This window comes from Aethalodelphis obliquidens, unplaced genomic scaffold (assembly GCF_003676395.1).
Source record: "Aethalodelphis obliquidens isolate GAN/ISIS:26980383/991018 unplaced genomic scaffold, ASM367639v1 scaffold47, whole genome shotgun sequence".
NCBI lineage: Eukaryota > Metazoa > Chordata > Mammalia > Artiodactyla > Delphinidae > Aethalodelphis > Aethalodelphis obliquidens.
Window position 1 is genome coordinate 12,106,698 of NW_020837991.1, and position 15,530 is coordinate 12,122,227.

The following is a 15,530-nucleotide window of genomic DNA, read 5'->3' on the forward strand; positions in this document are numbered from 1 at the left end:
TTTCACAGCAGGGCTGCTTCTCAGCCCAGGAACTTGGATAATTGTCACACATTGGTAAAATCCATGGGAGACAATTGCCCTCAAATCAACAATTCCATCTGCAAGATGCCATTGGGGTTGGGGTGGGGTAAGAATCCTGCCTCCAGTGCTGTGTATTCAGTTAAGAATTTTAACTCCCTCTTGTATAATGCCTGCACACTTTTTTTAAAGTTCTCTTTCTTTTGATTGGATTGGTTTCCTATCATTATGCTTTTAAAGTTATACCTGCTGGAAGGAAATAAAATGAATATAGAAAAAATATGTTGTCTTTGGGTGGTGAGATAATGGGTGTTTCATTCCTAAGTGTCCTATATTTCCCTCATTTTCTATAAAAACATGTTTTTTTTTTTAAAGAGTTTATTTCAGTATGTAAACATATACATAAAAGCACAGATGTACATTTTATGGGACCCTTGGCAAAGACTAGCTCCTTGACCAAATTTTAGATGGGCTCCTCTGGGTCTTCTTTACAAGTAGGCCTTGTCCTTGTCCTCCATCTGCCTCATCCAGTTTTAGAAAAAGTCCTGCTAAGTCTGTTTTGAGAATCACCACCCACCAACGTACCTTGATATCTGATCATTCTAGATGTATGATCAGATTCCTCATCCCCCACACCCTGGATATCTGATCATCCTGACCTGTCTTCAGTGAGAATCCTGTTAAGTAAGTCTATTAAGAATCCTCTTACCCTGATGTGTTCTCACAATAATTTTTCATCTATTGACTCCCAGTCTGCCCCTTGGCTCTAAATCTCCACGTTTCCTCACTGTGTTTGGAATTGAGCCCTCTCTCTCTCTTATTGCATAATACCTATAAAATAATACCTATAAAATAGTCCTGATTAAAGTTTTGTTTATCATTTTAACAATGTTAGAATATTTTTTTAACTTTCTCAGAGGACGTTATATTTTTTAAGTTGTCTTTCAGCACATTCCTTAAGTAGCCTATGTAAGCTCTGCTTCAGGCACACCTAATTTGTCCAGAATTTTACCTATAAACCTTCCTCCTTCCCCATTTCTCCATCGTTACTTAACACTATTCAACCATGTGACCCTTCCTTCACTTCTTTATCTATTAACAGTATTTTAAGAAAATATAAATATGACATGCTTTCTCAAACTATTCCACAAAACTAATCATTGCTATCTTTGCTGACAAAGACAACATCTATCAAGTCACAATTATGGAGGCCAACTATTGTGTCTTTCTCAGACTAATAATTGAGGACAATTTTAGCCTTGGTAAATCACAGCATCAGTTCATGAAGATCCAGTCTTGGATTTCTATGCCAATGTTACCTTAGTTCTACACAACCTTCTGAGGTTAGAACAGAGGATATTTGTTCAGCAAAATGTGCAATTTCAACAATCCAGTTTTTAGTGCTTGGTAAATACCTTCTAACCTCAAATGCTTAAAAAGTGAGAGAGAGGAGAAGACTGCTATTTAGGCAGAGACAAATATAGGTCTATGTACAATATTTACAAGGTTAAGACAATTGAGCCATGGTCTAAAAGTGCCATTGGTGTAACTGGAACAGCTTCTCACTGCAAGTGAAACAGTAGACCTGGGCCCAGTAAGGGTTGTTATGAGTAGATCAACTGGGTAAAATAAGAGACATAAGATTATGTAAAGAACATTAAGAAGCTTGTTCTGATGCTAAATATATCTCAAGTCAGTCTAATCACAGTGTTAGAAACCGTGGCTACCTTAAGTAAATTGTTTCATTGTAAAGACATCATGACACTAATGGCCCCATTTAAAATTCAATTAATTTCTTGAATGGAAGAAACATTCAATCATCATTCCTTACAACTCAAGAAGCTTTTGGAATACCTGCTGCAGATGGGGTTTGTGCTAAATTCTGTGGGGGATATCCAACAGCTTACAACATAGCTGATAAGTTTGGCACATTAAACCTTGCATCTAGAAGGACCAGTTTTCATTTTTTTAATCTTTTCCACTTCATCCTGAACTGATAGGTGACATCGGCACCTGACAAATATGCAGTTCACGTGATTTGTCAAGTGACTTCAAAACACCCTGACTGGTCTATAGCTTGTGTAATGAGTAGTGCTTACTAATCACTTGCTTGAATGTCACAACAATGTCAAATTACTATAGACATTTCTAAATGCTTACTCTCAGTTTCAGAGCTCACCTCACTCTTAATTTATAAATGCATCTCATTGTGGACTGTAAGGAACCGTTTACGGTCAGCACTGTACTTTGAGTGGCCCAAAATTAATAACTCTGGCTGCACATTAAAAATATCTGAAGAGCTTTAAAGATCACCCACCCTTAGACCCCACTTCAAACTCATTAACTCTCTGGCGGTGAAGCATGAGCATCAGTATTTTCAGGGTACCAGAGGAGTGAGATTCTTAAAGCCTAAGAACTCACAAAAGACTTTAAGGACATTCTACAATAACTCTATGGGTAGATATTTGCCTTTTCTTATTACACAGTTTATGTGACAAACCAATGTAAGATGCCAACTAGCATAAGCCTTGTTAAGGACTTACTCTTGGGTGAGTAAATTACCTTGTGTTGACCAACCCCATCAGTATTTAGACAACAATAGTTAGCTAGCAACTTGTTCAGAAAGCTATAAAAATATCTTCAAGAATTCTTTTAAAATGTTCACTTTTTTTTCTGATTGAAAAGCAATCCATGGTTATTATAAAGCATTTGGATGAAAGAGAATGATTAAAGGGGAAAAAAACACCACCTAAAATCCTACTACCTAAAAGATAGCCACTGCTAATGTGGTGTGTTACTTTCCAGATAAACACTTTTGCACAAAAAATCACACTTTTTATTGAAGTATAGTTGATTTACAAAGTTGTGTTAGTTTCTGGGACACAGCAAAGTGATTCAGTTATATGTATACACACACACATATACATACACACACACACACATATATTTATGTGTGTGTATACACATATATATTCTTTTCCAGATTCTTTTCCATTATAGGTTACTACAAAAACACACACATTTAAAAATAATGATGTATAGTACTGTGTGTATGTAGAATATTGTATCTTTTCATGTGCCATTATCACAAGAATTTTACCATATTAATTATACACATATGGTTTTACCATCATTTATTTAACCAATACTCTATTGTTAAACACTTGATTATCTCATTTCCCCACAGTATCAGCAATACTGGGATGATCATTCTATGTATGTAACAAATCCTTGTTACAATCTCTCTTGTTACAAAACTCTTTTTTTCTGTGATTTCCTAGAAATAACATCAGAGGAGCAAAGGGTAGAAACATCTTATCATTTGTATGACACACTCTCTAACTGCTTTCCTATAAAATTTTCAATTTTACCCTTTCTCTAACATGGAAGGAGTGCATATTTTCTGAACTCATAGAGCATTGGTAATATTATTATTTAAACTTTTGCTGAATAAAAATGGCACCTTGTTTTAATTTAAAACTGTAACAGTATGATTAAATATGTTTATAGTGATGATGGTGATAGATAAATGATGCATTCGTCTGCTTGTAACTGCTTTTCTCTTTTCAAATTATCCTACTCTTTCTCTTTAAGGCTCTGAACCTGTGGACAAAGTTTCTTCAATACCTTTTTTGAGCTTTTGTCAAATATTTTCAAGTTCTTATAACATAATGTCTTTAGCAGTGATCTAAAAAACTTCTTCAATAATAGATTGGGGTGAGAGGAGTGGACTCATAGAAACTCTCATGCTGAACAATCTAGAAAATGAGAACTGATAACTTTATCCCAAGTGATTAGAATGTATCTCAGCTGTACTATCACACCTAGGAAGAAATACACTCTCCAGAAACATGAGATGGTTTCAGAATTAACTTTAAGGAATACTGTGAAATTGAAAGTCAAGAGAATTACAAACACATCAAAAGTCTAAGTGGGTTTTGTGAAGCAAAATTCAGGTGAATGAATCATGGTAAGCAATGTGGCAGTGTCATGAAGGTTCAAGGTATTGTACATAATAAAGATGTGATACATAAAGCATGCCAATGGATTCTCAGGATTGTAGGACTGACCACCTTTGTGCTTCCTTTTGAACATCTGGGCTTCACAATTTATATATCCTGGCAATGTGTAGCAGAAAGGACAAAAAGCTCAGTATCTGAGAGATGGAGCCTTGACATGGTGGTACCCACCCCCCTCCCCGCAAGATGGCCAGGCCCATTTTATAGCTGGATGGTTTCCAAAGACTGATCTAGGTTTCCTATTTGGTGGTAGCTTTGGTAATATTGCTGGGCAACTTTTGATCTAATATCCAACTGTCAAAATTTCTGAAAAATATACGTTGAAAGAAAGGAAACAAGTGGCAGCCACTTCATAGGTATTAGATAAATTTTCAAATGCCCCTAGAACTGTCTAATTTCAGGAGTTTTTTGTTTTGTTTTCTCAATTTAATTACTAATTGTCTTTTTTTCACCTGAATCCATCGTATGATGGCTGATTCACACGAGAGAATGCATATTTTGGGAGTTATTAACTTAAAGATCTCTGAAGATATGCAAGAAAAGACAAGAAATAAAGACCTGATGATTTTGACGTTTACTTTCTATTTTACCATTTAAGAATAAAAACACTCTGGGATGTAGTTTAAAGTAGGCTATAGTTACTATTGATAATACTTAAGGCAAGCTATGGACCCTCTGCTGATTAGAATTCTTCTCTGGTTTTTCCTTGTCTGCAGAAGAACCACAAACTCCTTGGCTTATTCAAACAGGTGTCACAACTTGGTCGAAGCCTATGCTGTTTCTACTCATCTCTCACTCTCCTACTGTTTGACCTTTAATTTTGAATCTGCATCTTACCAAATTCTATTACACCTCTAAGCACTTGTGGGTATTATTCAGGTACCCAAGAATACTCTTCTCTCTTCTTTATGTTCTGGAAGATTCTGTTCTTTCCTGCTAAAAATGATTTCTTCACTTCCTTGTCCTAATACATCCTTTCTCTTCCACCCAGTTATGCCTTTTCCTGTATTTCTTCCATTACGTGTACCTATCAGTACAGAACCTGCCAAACTGTGTAACAATTATTTACTTATTTTTCAATATTAAGGTCTTTTCAATTAAGCTCTGTACATAGTAGAAACTTCAGATAGATAATCCTTTAGTCATAAGATTAATCAGAATTTAATGAGCAAAAGAGAAAAGTTATAGTACCCTATTTACAATAGAGATATTATAAATTTTAACACAAAGCCCAGTCAATTCTAAAGCCATAAATATGTAGGCTTCATCACAATGCAGCACTAAAAAATTCTCCAAATATATTTTTGTAAATATTTGAGTGTTTTTCATTAAGGATTATTCTGTATGAAGTTAATATCATCAATAACAGCACTTGAAGTCATTTCTCTTTGCAAAGGAGGAAGGGGAAAAAACTCCAAAGAATTTTATTTGGGGTTATTTACAAAAAGTTATTGTTCTTTCATTACAAAGGCTGTTCATGCACTAAAATTCTTGCGTGTGAACTTTATAACACAACATTAAGAAATAGGATTTGGAGAAATTCACAACATATAAGTAGTTATTAATAAAAATCATACAATACCAATCTCTGTTATGGACTGAGATAATTTTTACTGGCAAAATACGCAATGGAAGTGAAACAAATACAAACACTGTTTGGGAGAAATGACACATTTAGCCAGTGAAGTCATTCAGTTTGTTCTAATGTATCGTGTATATTTTACATCAGCTCATCCAAGCACACATTGACAGCACCATCCTCACCAGGCCCATACTATGAAAGGCAGTTAAAGCCTAAAAGCTTTAATCTGAATACACGAATCTCTTCAAAAGCCATTTGGGGAGGCTCTAGTTAAGTACTATTTTATCTCATTTTCTTAACTTCCACAGTTTTGTAGCTTTACCTTGGAAGTAAGAAAATAAAATATTTCTGCTCCCTAATTTCCCTTCCCTTTGGAAAATATTTCTCATCTTCCTAGGTCTCTATTGTCATCAACATTTACATAATATGCTCTTTTTTGCCTTTTTTAACATGAAGAACCATGGATAAAAGATGGAGCTGGATTGTTGTGTTACTTGGAATAGTACCAGAGCTCTGTACTTGATAAGTGTTGGAGGAGAGGATGGAGAGATGGATTGATGTTGGAAGGCAAAGGTTTGGACAAAGTCAACAAATTACTGTTGCTTATTTTTCTTTATACTTACTAAGGATCAAAATCATAAAAGTGAAAATGAAATTGTCCTTTGGACTAGAAGATAGGCATGGGGTGGGAGACAAGGAGGGAAAGGAATAGAGGACATTCCTGTAAATAATCATGGAGGTATGTGCAAGGTTAAAGACCATACCAATACTCTGTTAATTGGGTGCCAATGTTGTAATAGAGAGTGTACAAGATGTTATGAGAATGCGGTGAGAAAAACTCACTAGGGAGATTGGAAGGCCTCCACTAAGGAAGTTACATTTCAACTCCATTGGGAAATTTATGATATGGGTAGTTGGTATGGATGTTTCAGGCCAAAAAGACACCAGAAACAAAGATAAAAAGAAAGAGAATAATGCAATTGGGAGACAGTGGGAGCCATTTCCCCAATTCCCTAAGACTTGAGTTATCTGAAAAGTTTGGCTTGGAATTCACCCTAGAATCCCTGGCACCCAGTCTTTCCTACTGATGCTCCTATGAGCTGGAGTAAGGGCTGAGTTGCTGGAAGTCACTGGAGGGAGTCAGCAGGCTGAGGTCCCTGCAGATTCACTTTTAGTTTTAACAAAGCTTTGCTCACATGTCAGTACTTAGTTTGGCTCAAACCCCACATCCTTTTCTCTTGCTCCTGTGCCTCCTGTGGGAACTAGATCTACTGTATATATATATATCTGTATATATACACACATTTATATATACAGTATATATATGTGTGTGTGTGTATATATATATATATATATGTATATATATATACATATTTTTATTTAAGTATAGTTGATTTACAATGTTGTACCAATCTCTGCTGTACAGCAAAGTGACTCAGTTATGCACATATAGACATTATTTTTCTATATTCTTTTCCATGATGGTTTATCACAGGATATTGAATACAGTTCCCTGTGCTATACAGGAGGACTTTGTTGTTTATCCATCTACTGTATATTTTAAATCAGATTCTTACTATTGTTCAGAAAGTATTTCATCTGTTCTCATTGATTCTCGTGAAGGGGATAAGAATACACCACTCCAAGATATGTCACTGTGGTCTTCTTTTGAACTGAAGGTAATTAAGAAATAGCAAACAATAACCACGGGGAGCTGTCTGACCTCCCCTGGCACTGGAATGATTGGGAGTGAGGGTTAAGGAAAGGCAGGATCCCATCTCTCTCTCACTGGGCTAGAAAACAACATAGGGGCACATGTTCAATGGAGACCATAAAAAAGGAAACACAGTAATGGAAGACAAGGTTCACAATAACATAAACAAGGTCTGCTTGTAACAGTTCCAAGTTATACCCATTTCCTGGTGTAATTATTAATAGCATCCCCTTTTACTTGCAAGAGTAACCTGGGCTTGGCAATAATATAATGGTGTCTCTAGTCATGTTAGTCATAAGCTAATGAGGCAAGAGACCTCTTACTGGCATGGACACAAGCTCAGAGTTGGCTCTGATGATACTTGATTCACTGCGTTCTTTATCTTTGGGATGGTCTTCTGCCTTTTTTCACCTCATTGAAATCCTATCCTTCTTTCAAGGCACATTTTAAATACCTTGTCTGGCCACCTGAAATAAATTCCCCCATCTCTGTACCTTGGAAACATTGCATGCCCCATTTATATCATGCTTACCACATTAATTCATGTTGCTATTCCCCTTTTCATGCAGACATTATAGGAAATCCCAGGGCCAATTGTCTGTGATACATTTGTAACAGATACATTTGTGCTACATTTGTAACTCATGCAAAATATAAGTGACATGTTTCCAGGTTGAACCTCTTCCCCTTATACCACAAGAACAAAATTTTAAAGATTTCATAACACTTTCTTTGATTCAAGAAAAGTTCAATATCTACTGAACCCCTACTAGGTGTTAGGCTCTGTCCAGTTTGGTACAGCTATCTTGGAGATCAAAAACAGAAAAAAAAAAAATCACTGGCCCCATGGAGCTTACAGCCTTATGGGGAAAGATTGACAATACAAAGAAACTTAAAGTTATGATCTTTCAAATCTCACAGTTTCAGTGAGACCTTTCTGACTATCGTATTTAAAATTTCAATGTCCCCACCAGCACTCCTCACCCTTTTGCCTGTTTTATGTTTTTGGGGGAGAGGGAAGGTATAAACTAGGAGTTTGGGGTTAACATATATACACCACTATATATAAAATAGATAACCAACAAGGACCTACTGTATAGCACAGGGAATTATACTAAATATCTTGTAATAACTTATAATGGAAAAGAATCTAAAGAAGAATATATATATACACACACACACATATATATGTGTGTATATAAATATATATATACATATAGATGTATAACTGAATCACTTTGCTGTATACCTGAAACTAACATAACATTGTAAATCAGCTGTATTTCAATAAAAGTATTTTAAAAAGTATTTAGCACTACTTGACATGTTATATCTTTAATTTGTTGATTTGTTTAATGCCTGTTTTCCTCCAGCTAGAATCTAGGATCTGTGTTTTATTTACTCCTAAACCCCAGGAGCATAGAACAGTGTCTACTAGAGAGTAGGTCTTTTATAAAGAGATGCTAAATGGATCAGTAAATTATATATGTTAGAAGGTTACTAGTAAAATTTTAGTGCTAGTGCTAGTAAAATTAGGAGAAAACAGTTGATACTTTTGACTACTGTAGAGGTGGTTGTATTAGATTGCAGTTTATAATTGGGTGATCAGGTAGGACTTATTTGAAAGGTGACAGTTGAGCAAAGACTTGCTAGAGGTAAGAAATGAGCTGCAAAGGCCCTGTGGAAGGAGCAGGCCTGGCATTTCATGGAACAGCAAGCCATTCAGTGTGACTGGAGCAGCAGGCACAACGGGGAGAGTAGTGAGAGATGAGGAAAGAAAATTAAAGGGCTAGGGATGCAGCAGAGGATGGAGGGCTGTATAGTTCCCTAGAAGGATTTAGGCTTTTATCCTGATATTTTTTAAATCTTATGATCTGATTTATTTCAGTAGTTCACAACCAGGGACAATTTTGCCGCTGAGGGGGTATTTGGTAACATCTGGAGACATGTATGGTTGTCACAACTGTGAAGAGAGGTGTTACTGACAGTGGGTAGAGATCAGGAATGCTGCTAAAAAAAATATCCTACAAGGATAGGGTACCCCCACCACACACAACAAACTATCATCTGTCTCAGAGTGTCAACAGTGGTGGGGTTTAGAAACTTGATTTAACTTTTAAAATGATAACTCTGGCTACTGTAGTGAAAATACACACAAGGAAGACAAGGACATACACTGGGCGACCAGTGTGGGGGGAATTGTAATAATCTAGTGAGTAGTGCCGTTGGTTCAGATTAGGTTGACAGGAATGGAACTCATGAGATGTGGTTGAATTCCAGATATATTGTGAAGGTAGAGCCAGCGAAATTTTCTGATGGTCTAGATTTGATGTGTGAGAGAAAAGTAAAACTCAGGGACAACTTAATGTTTCTGGTGTGAACTTCTGTAAGTAAAGAATTGACAGTGGTGGGTGTGAGGATGACTGGGCTTGCAGTAGGATTTGGGGGGTGGGGTGGAAATCAAATATTAAGTTTGGGATAAATATGAGATGCCTGTTAGACATCTAGGTGGAAATATTGGCTATACAGTTGGATAGATGGGTTTGGCATTAAGAGAAATGACAAGGCTTGAGTTATATATTTGGGAGTCATCAGTGTATGGGTGATGTTTAAGAAAGATCTCAAGGTAATGAATGTTGAGTGAAGACAAGAGAGCTAAGAATTAAAACCTGGGTGTTGCTAATGTTAAGAAGGAACAGAGAACTGGGGAGAGATCACTGGAAGGTCTAAAATAGTCATTTCCTTCATACTTTCACAGGGCTCCAGGCCTTCAAATAATTGATTTTTTTTTAAACTTCCTGCTATAGCCTGGTACATGGGGCTGTCAACATTGCCCTAAGAATCCATCCATTCCAGGAAAGTGTGTCTTCCATTTCTGCTTCGAAGCATCTCTTTGTTTTATGTTTTGTTGCTTCTCTGCTTCCTGATACCTGGTCATTTATGTCACTGCTTCCAAGGTCAATATCTGCTTACTTCTGTGACAGCTGCCACTGCTAAACCTGTGCTTGCCTTTATTCTTTCCATGCAATCCTCCAACCAGAGTTCTTTGTGGATTTGACCTCATGATTTTATGTATACACACACAACTCCTTAGGAGTTTATTGTACACATGGGTATAATCCCTACTTTCAGATCTTGCATCATACTAAGTTCTATCTTATCTCTGAGCTTTTGAACATGCTGTTCCCGATTGCTATGTAATTAGTTTGCTCTGGCTGCCATAGCAAAGTACCACAGACTGAGTGACTTAAACAACAGAAATGTGAGACTTCCCTGGTCGTCCAGTGATTAAGACTCTGCACTTCCAAGGGGGTGGTGGGTTTGATCCCCTGTCTGGGAATTAAGATGCCACATGCCACATGGTGTGGACAAAAAAGTAAAAATAAAGAATTGTTTAAAAAAGAAGAGTATGTATATGGCCACAAGACCATGGTTTACTAGTTTGCAGGAACACATAGATCAGTCACAATCACCAGTGACACACCAAGTCACAAGATGGTGCCAGGAAGTCTGCAAATCACAAAGACCCCTTCCACTTCACCTTTTTGCCTTTAAAAAACTTGAGTACCGACCAGTGAGCAAGATGGATTTGAGAGGAGTCTAGGTCTCCCATCTTCTGGGTTGGCACCTCCTTGACTAATAAACCTTCCTCTGCTCCAAAATCCAAAGTTTCCATTTGTTTGGCCTCACTGTGCATTGGGCACATGAACTTGGGTTGGACAACAAGGCTTCTCTCCTTGGCTTGTAGACGGCTATCTTCTGGCTGTGTCCTCACATCGTCTTTCCTTGGTGAATGTGCTCCTGGTGTCTATTTGTGTTAACTCCCCTTAAAAGGACATCAGTTGTATTAAATTAGGGCCCACTCTAAGGGCCTCATTTTAATGTAATCATTTTTTTTAATGCCTTATTTCAAATACAGTCACATTCTGAGACTAGACCAGTTTTAGGGCGACACAATAATTAAGTCCATAACAGGCTGGAATGTTCTTTTCTTCCTTTTCAGACTAAGAAACTCTGCTTCACTCCTCAGATATCAGCTAAGAGGTCACATTCTTTAGAGGGATTTCCTGGGGCTTCCAAGATTGGTTTTGGTGACCCTGTACTTATTTTTATACTAATAATTGTCACAATGTATTACAATTTTCTTTTTACTTGTCAGCAATCCCCATGTGAACACTTACAAGCTCCTTCAAGGGAATGTCTGTGTCCTGTTCACTCTTGCATCTCTCTTATATAACACAGGGTATGAGCCCAGGAAGTGTTTGTTGGGTGAATAAATAAAATAATAAATTAAATTATATGTTTTATATCTTTAAACAGGTTGAGGGTAATTCCTGATGGCATCACATGAATTTATTTGCCTCAGTGCCAGATACCGTGCATGGCATAGGGTTGAAAGGAAGGAAATAATTATTGATTGATAAAATTGAGTGCATACTGTGAATTACTGCATTCATTTCAATTTCTTCACCCACAATATTCTTGCTGAAAGGAAGCCATGCCCTGAATATTCCCTTGGGTCATCAGTCCTGACTGATATGAAATTTAAATTAAATCCATTTCTTCTTTTGCTGTCAGTAGAATAACTAAACTGAGAAAGGTGAGAAGAACAGAAAGAAATGATCAGATTAACAGCTTTGAAACTGTACAGAGCTGTGATAGTTCACAGCCAAATATGAATATTAAAGTGTGATATAAAGGTCAGGCAATGTAAAATGCTTCAGGCAAAGTAGAAATCTTACTACAGTAAACATGTGTTAGCTAATTGTGTGAAGCTCTGTAAGATCACCTTTGTGCAGCTTTGACTTTGAAACAGGTTGATTGCCAATTCATATAAATATCCCTTTCTTGTCACAAAGGTCAAACAGCTTTTATCTCAAAAAGAAACAAACAAAATTGAACCAAGCTATGAAAAATCCAAAGAGAGGAGCAATGCTGTAAAAGTAATGAAATGTATGATTTTGCCTAACTAGAGATGTGAATCTGAACACCTTTTTGGCAGATCCAGCAGACCAAGTTATGTATGGATTTCTAAATGTCACACTGTTCCATGCCTTCAGACGGCTATTGTCTTTGCTTTCAATACCTTCCATCAATCCCCAGCTACAACAACATATATAGCCCCCTCCTACTCATCTTCAATACTTAATTCCTTGATAATCCCCCCTAGATACACACACACACACACACAAACACACACACACACACACACACACTTACACACACACCTGAGTTTGATTTAGGTGCCTCTTCACTGGGCTTCCATAGCATCACATCCATAATGTTTGTGAGTTCTTACTCAACTATCTTAAACTTGTTAGTTTTCTTGTCTCTCTTCCCTAATAAGTTGTGATCAATTGCAAATCATGAAGCCATGGTTGTTTCAGTGTTGTATTTCCCAATGCCTAGGATGGTGCCTAGAAAAAAATAGATGCTCATTCAATGTTGAGTGACTCTAGCCAAGAATGAATGAATCTGTGTATGAATCCATGAAAGTCAAGATTGAAGATATTTGCTATGGTGACCATTTAATTGAGGATTTCATTATGCAAAACTCAGTCTTCATTAATAGAAAGACACTCAACTCTTTTGTAATGAAATGGCCTTGGTATGATTTGAAAATATTTTGTTTTCCTTCTCTGTGAGAGAGTTTTGGGACTTTGTAGTGTTAGATCCTAACCATTGGGGTCTGAATAGTCTGCAGGATGCCACTGTGGTCTCAAGGGTTTCATGATCTATCAAGACGGTTCTGTAGAGCTTGGTTCTACTCAAATGATTTCTGTTTCTCTTGCTCAATGCCATTTTTAACCTCTGACTTCTGTGATTAGCCAAGTCCCAGATAACATTACACTAAATAAGAAAAAAAAAAAGATCCCAAATCTCCTTTTTGGTATGCCTTTCTTTTGGGGTATTTTTGGTTTATCCATTTGGTGCTTTACCATATAGAGTAATATTTGTACCCATAGTCCTTGAAGGACATTCCTGGACCAACAATTCATTATCAGCCCTGAAAACCCAATACACAGACATCTATCCTCTTGTGGCTAAATTGTTCAGCTTGTTCTAACAGAAAAGAAGATGAGGCCTCCTCGGCAATCCTTCATGCTTCGTGTGAAGCAGAATGTACAGCGATGTGTTCTTATGTGAAAGATTGTATCAGAGTGTTTTTCTTTCCTTTGCCTTTGCTGAAATACAATTGCCAGCTTAGCTATGTTCTTGTCTGCTTTTTGAAAGGAGATATTAAAGACAAATAAAGACAGACATTGCAACATCATATCGTGAGTTTCTGAATTAGCAGTGTAAGGGGAGGAGGCAGGAGTTGTATTAGGGTGAGCCCATGGGCTTGAGAGCCAGGCACACTTATATTCAAGACCCTGTTCCAAAGCACACTGTGAACTGGCAGGATTATTTAATTCCCCAGGGGCCAGATTATTCAGCTGTAAGAGGAGGGATGCTGAGAAAAAACTCATGAAGATTATTGTTTAAATAAAATAATTAAAAATTTTAAAGATGATATGAGGGAAGGAAAGAAATGTCCATTTGTTAAGAGCTTACTATGTGTTCAATTTCCTAAATGAAGCATTATACTAGATTACAGACTTTGTATGTTTTACTTCTGTAAATTTTTGCAATAGGCCCTAAACCACAGTAAGCTTTTTGCAAATGATAGTTTCTTTTTCTGCACAAAAATTTCTTAAATAAAGTATAACATATGAATTATTAACTTTTAAATATCCATTATTTCTTGATTTCTTCCTCATCTCACTTCCTGGATAGTTTAGTATATTACAGAGTTGGTAGGTAAACCAACTTTGGTTCAATCTAATCTCTGGCCTTGGACACATTTCCTACCCTACCAACATGATCTACAACCTGGGTTCCCACTGCAATCTCACCTCTTAACAGCCACATAAATTTAGGAAAGTTATTCCCCAAAATACAAATCTATTAAAACTTTGTGATGCCATGTCCCAAATTGCCATGCCTATCACATGCTGAAGATTGGGTCAAGCTCTCTTTCAATTCTCTTCTCCAACAGGGATGGGCTAAAATTCTTGCCTTCTGGATGATTGGGAAAGGAAAACTGGGTGAGTCCTAATATCCCTGAATAAGGCTAATAAAATGGGCACCAACTCACTGAGAGATTAGTAATTGAGTGCAATGTCCTGAGGATCCAACAGTTGGAATAAATAACCACCTGCAAGTGACTGAACTCCAGGCAGAACCTGTACAGTTTTGGGGTGCACAGCTGAACGGCCCTGTCTCACCCCACCACCACCTTAGACATTCACCAGGTTAACTACACAGATGTACACTGGTCATTCCTCTACCTTGTGACACCACATTTTATGTCATTTTTATTTTTTGAACTTCACTTACTACTGATTGACCTTGTAGTAATATACCTGCACCAGCCTTTTGGGTGCTATTAGGATTAAATGAGATAATCCATAAAAAGCACTTGTCACTGTGAGGGGCACGCAGCAAGTGAAAACACATGGTGTCTGGCTGTTATTAATCGAAATACAGATCCAAAAGCAAAAAGAATCCTTATATTTCCTTACACTGTGCTGCCTTTTCCACACTTTTCTTCATGCTGATATATTTGAAATTAAAGAATCTTACATAAAAATTACATATCTATATTTGAGAAATGAAGCTCTTCTGATAAAACAACAGCCATATTGTCCTAGTTAAGTAATTACTTTTACATATAAGTGAAGGTTGATTCTTTTGTGTAACATTGGAATGTCTGGAGTGGCATCCACACATCTAAGTTCTGGGTCCTCCCATTGGAAAAAAAAAATACAAGGTAGGTCTCCTTTGATTCCTTGTCTCTGAACTTTTATATTGTTCTAAGACTGAGTGGGAAGACTGGGACCATGGCTGTAAGTGCTGTGTTATTCCTTGAAATAATAAAAGAACATCACTATGTATAATGAGTCTGTGCAGAGACAGAGACATATGATGGCATAGACATTGGTAAAGATCAAAACGAAAGACCAAAATCAGCTGTGAGCCAACTACAGCTTGGAGTTTTACTTGCAGATGGTGGTTATTATCAATTCTCTGTCCTCACCCTCCTCCTCTTTGTCCTTTTCCTCCTCCTTCCTGACAAGGCAGATGAAATCATTTGAAAGCATGTTAAAACTGAGTTTTAAATAATCGTACATTAAGGAATATATACAGCCTAAGT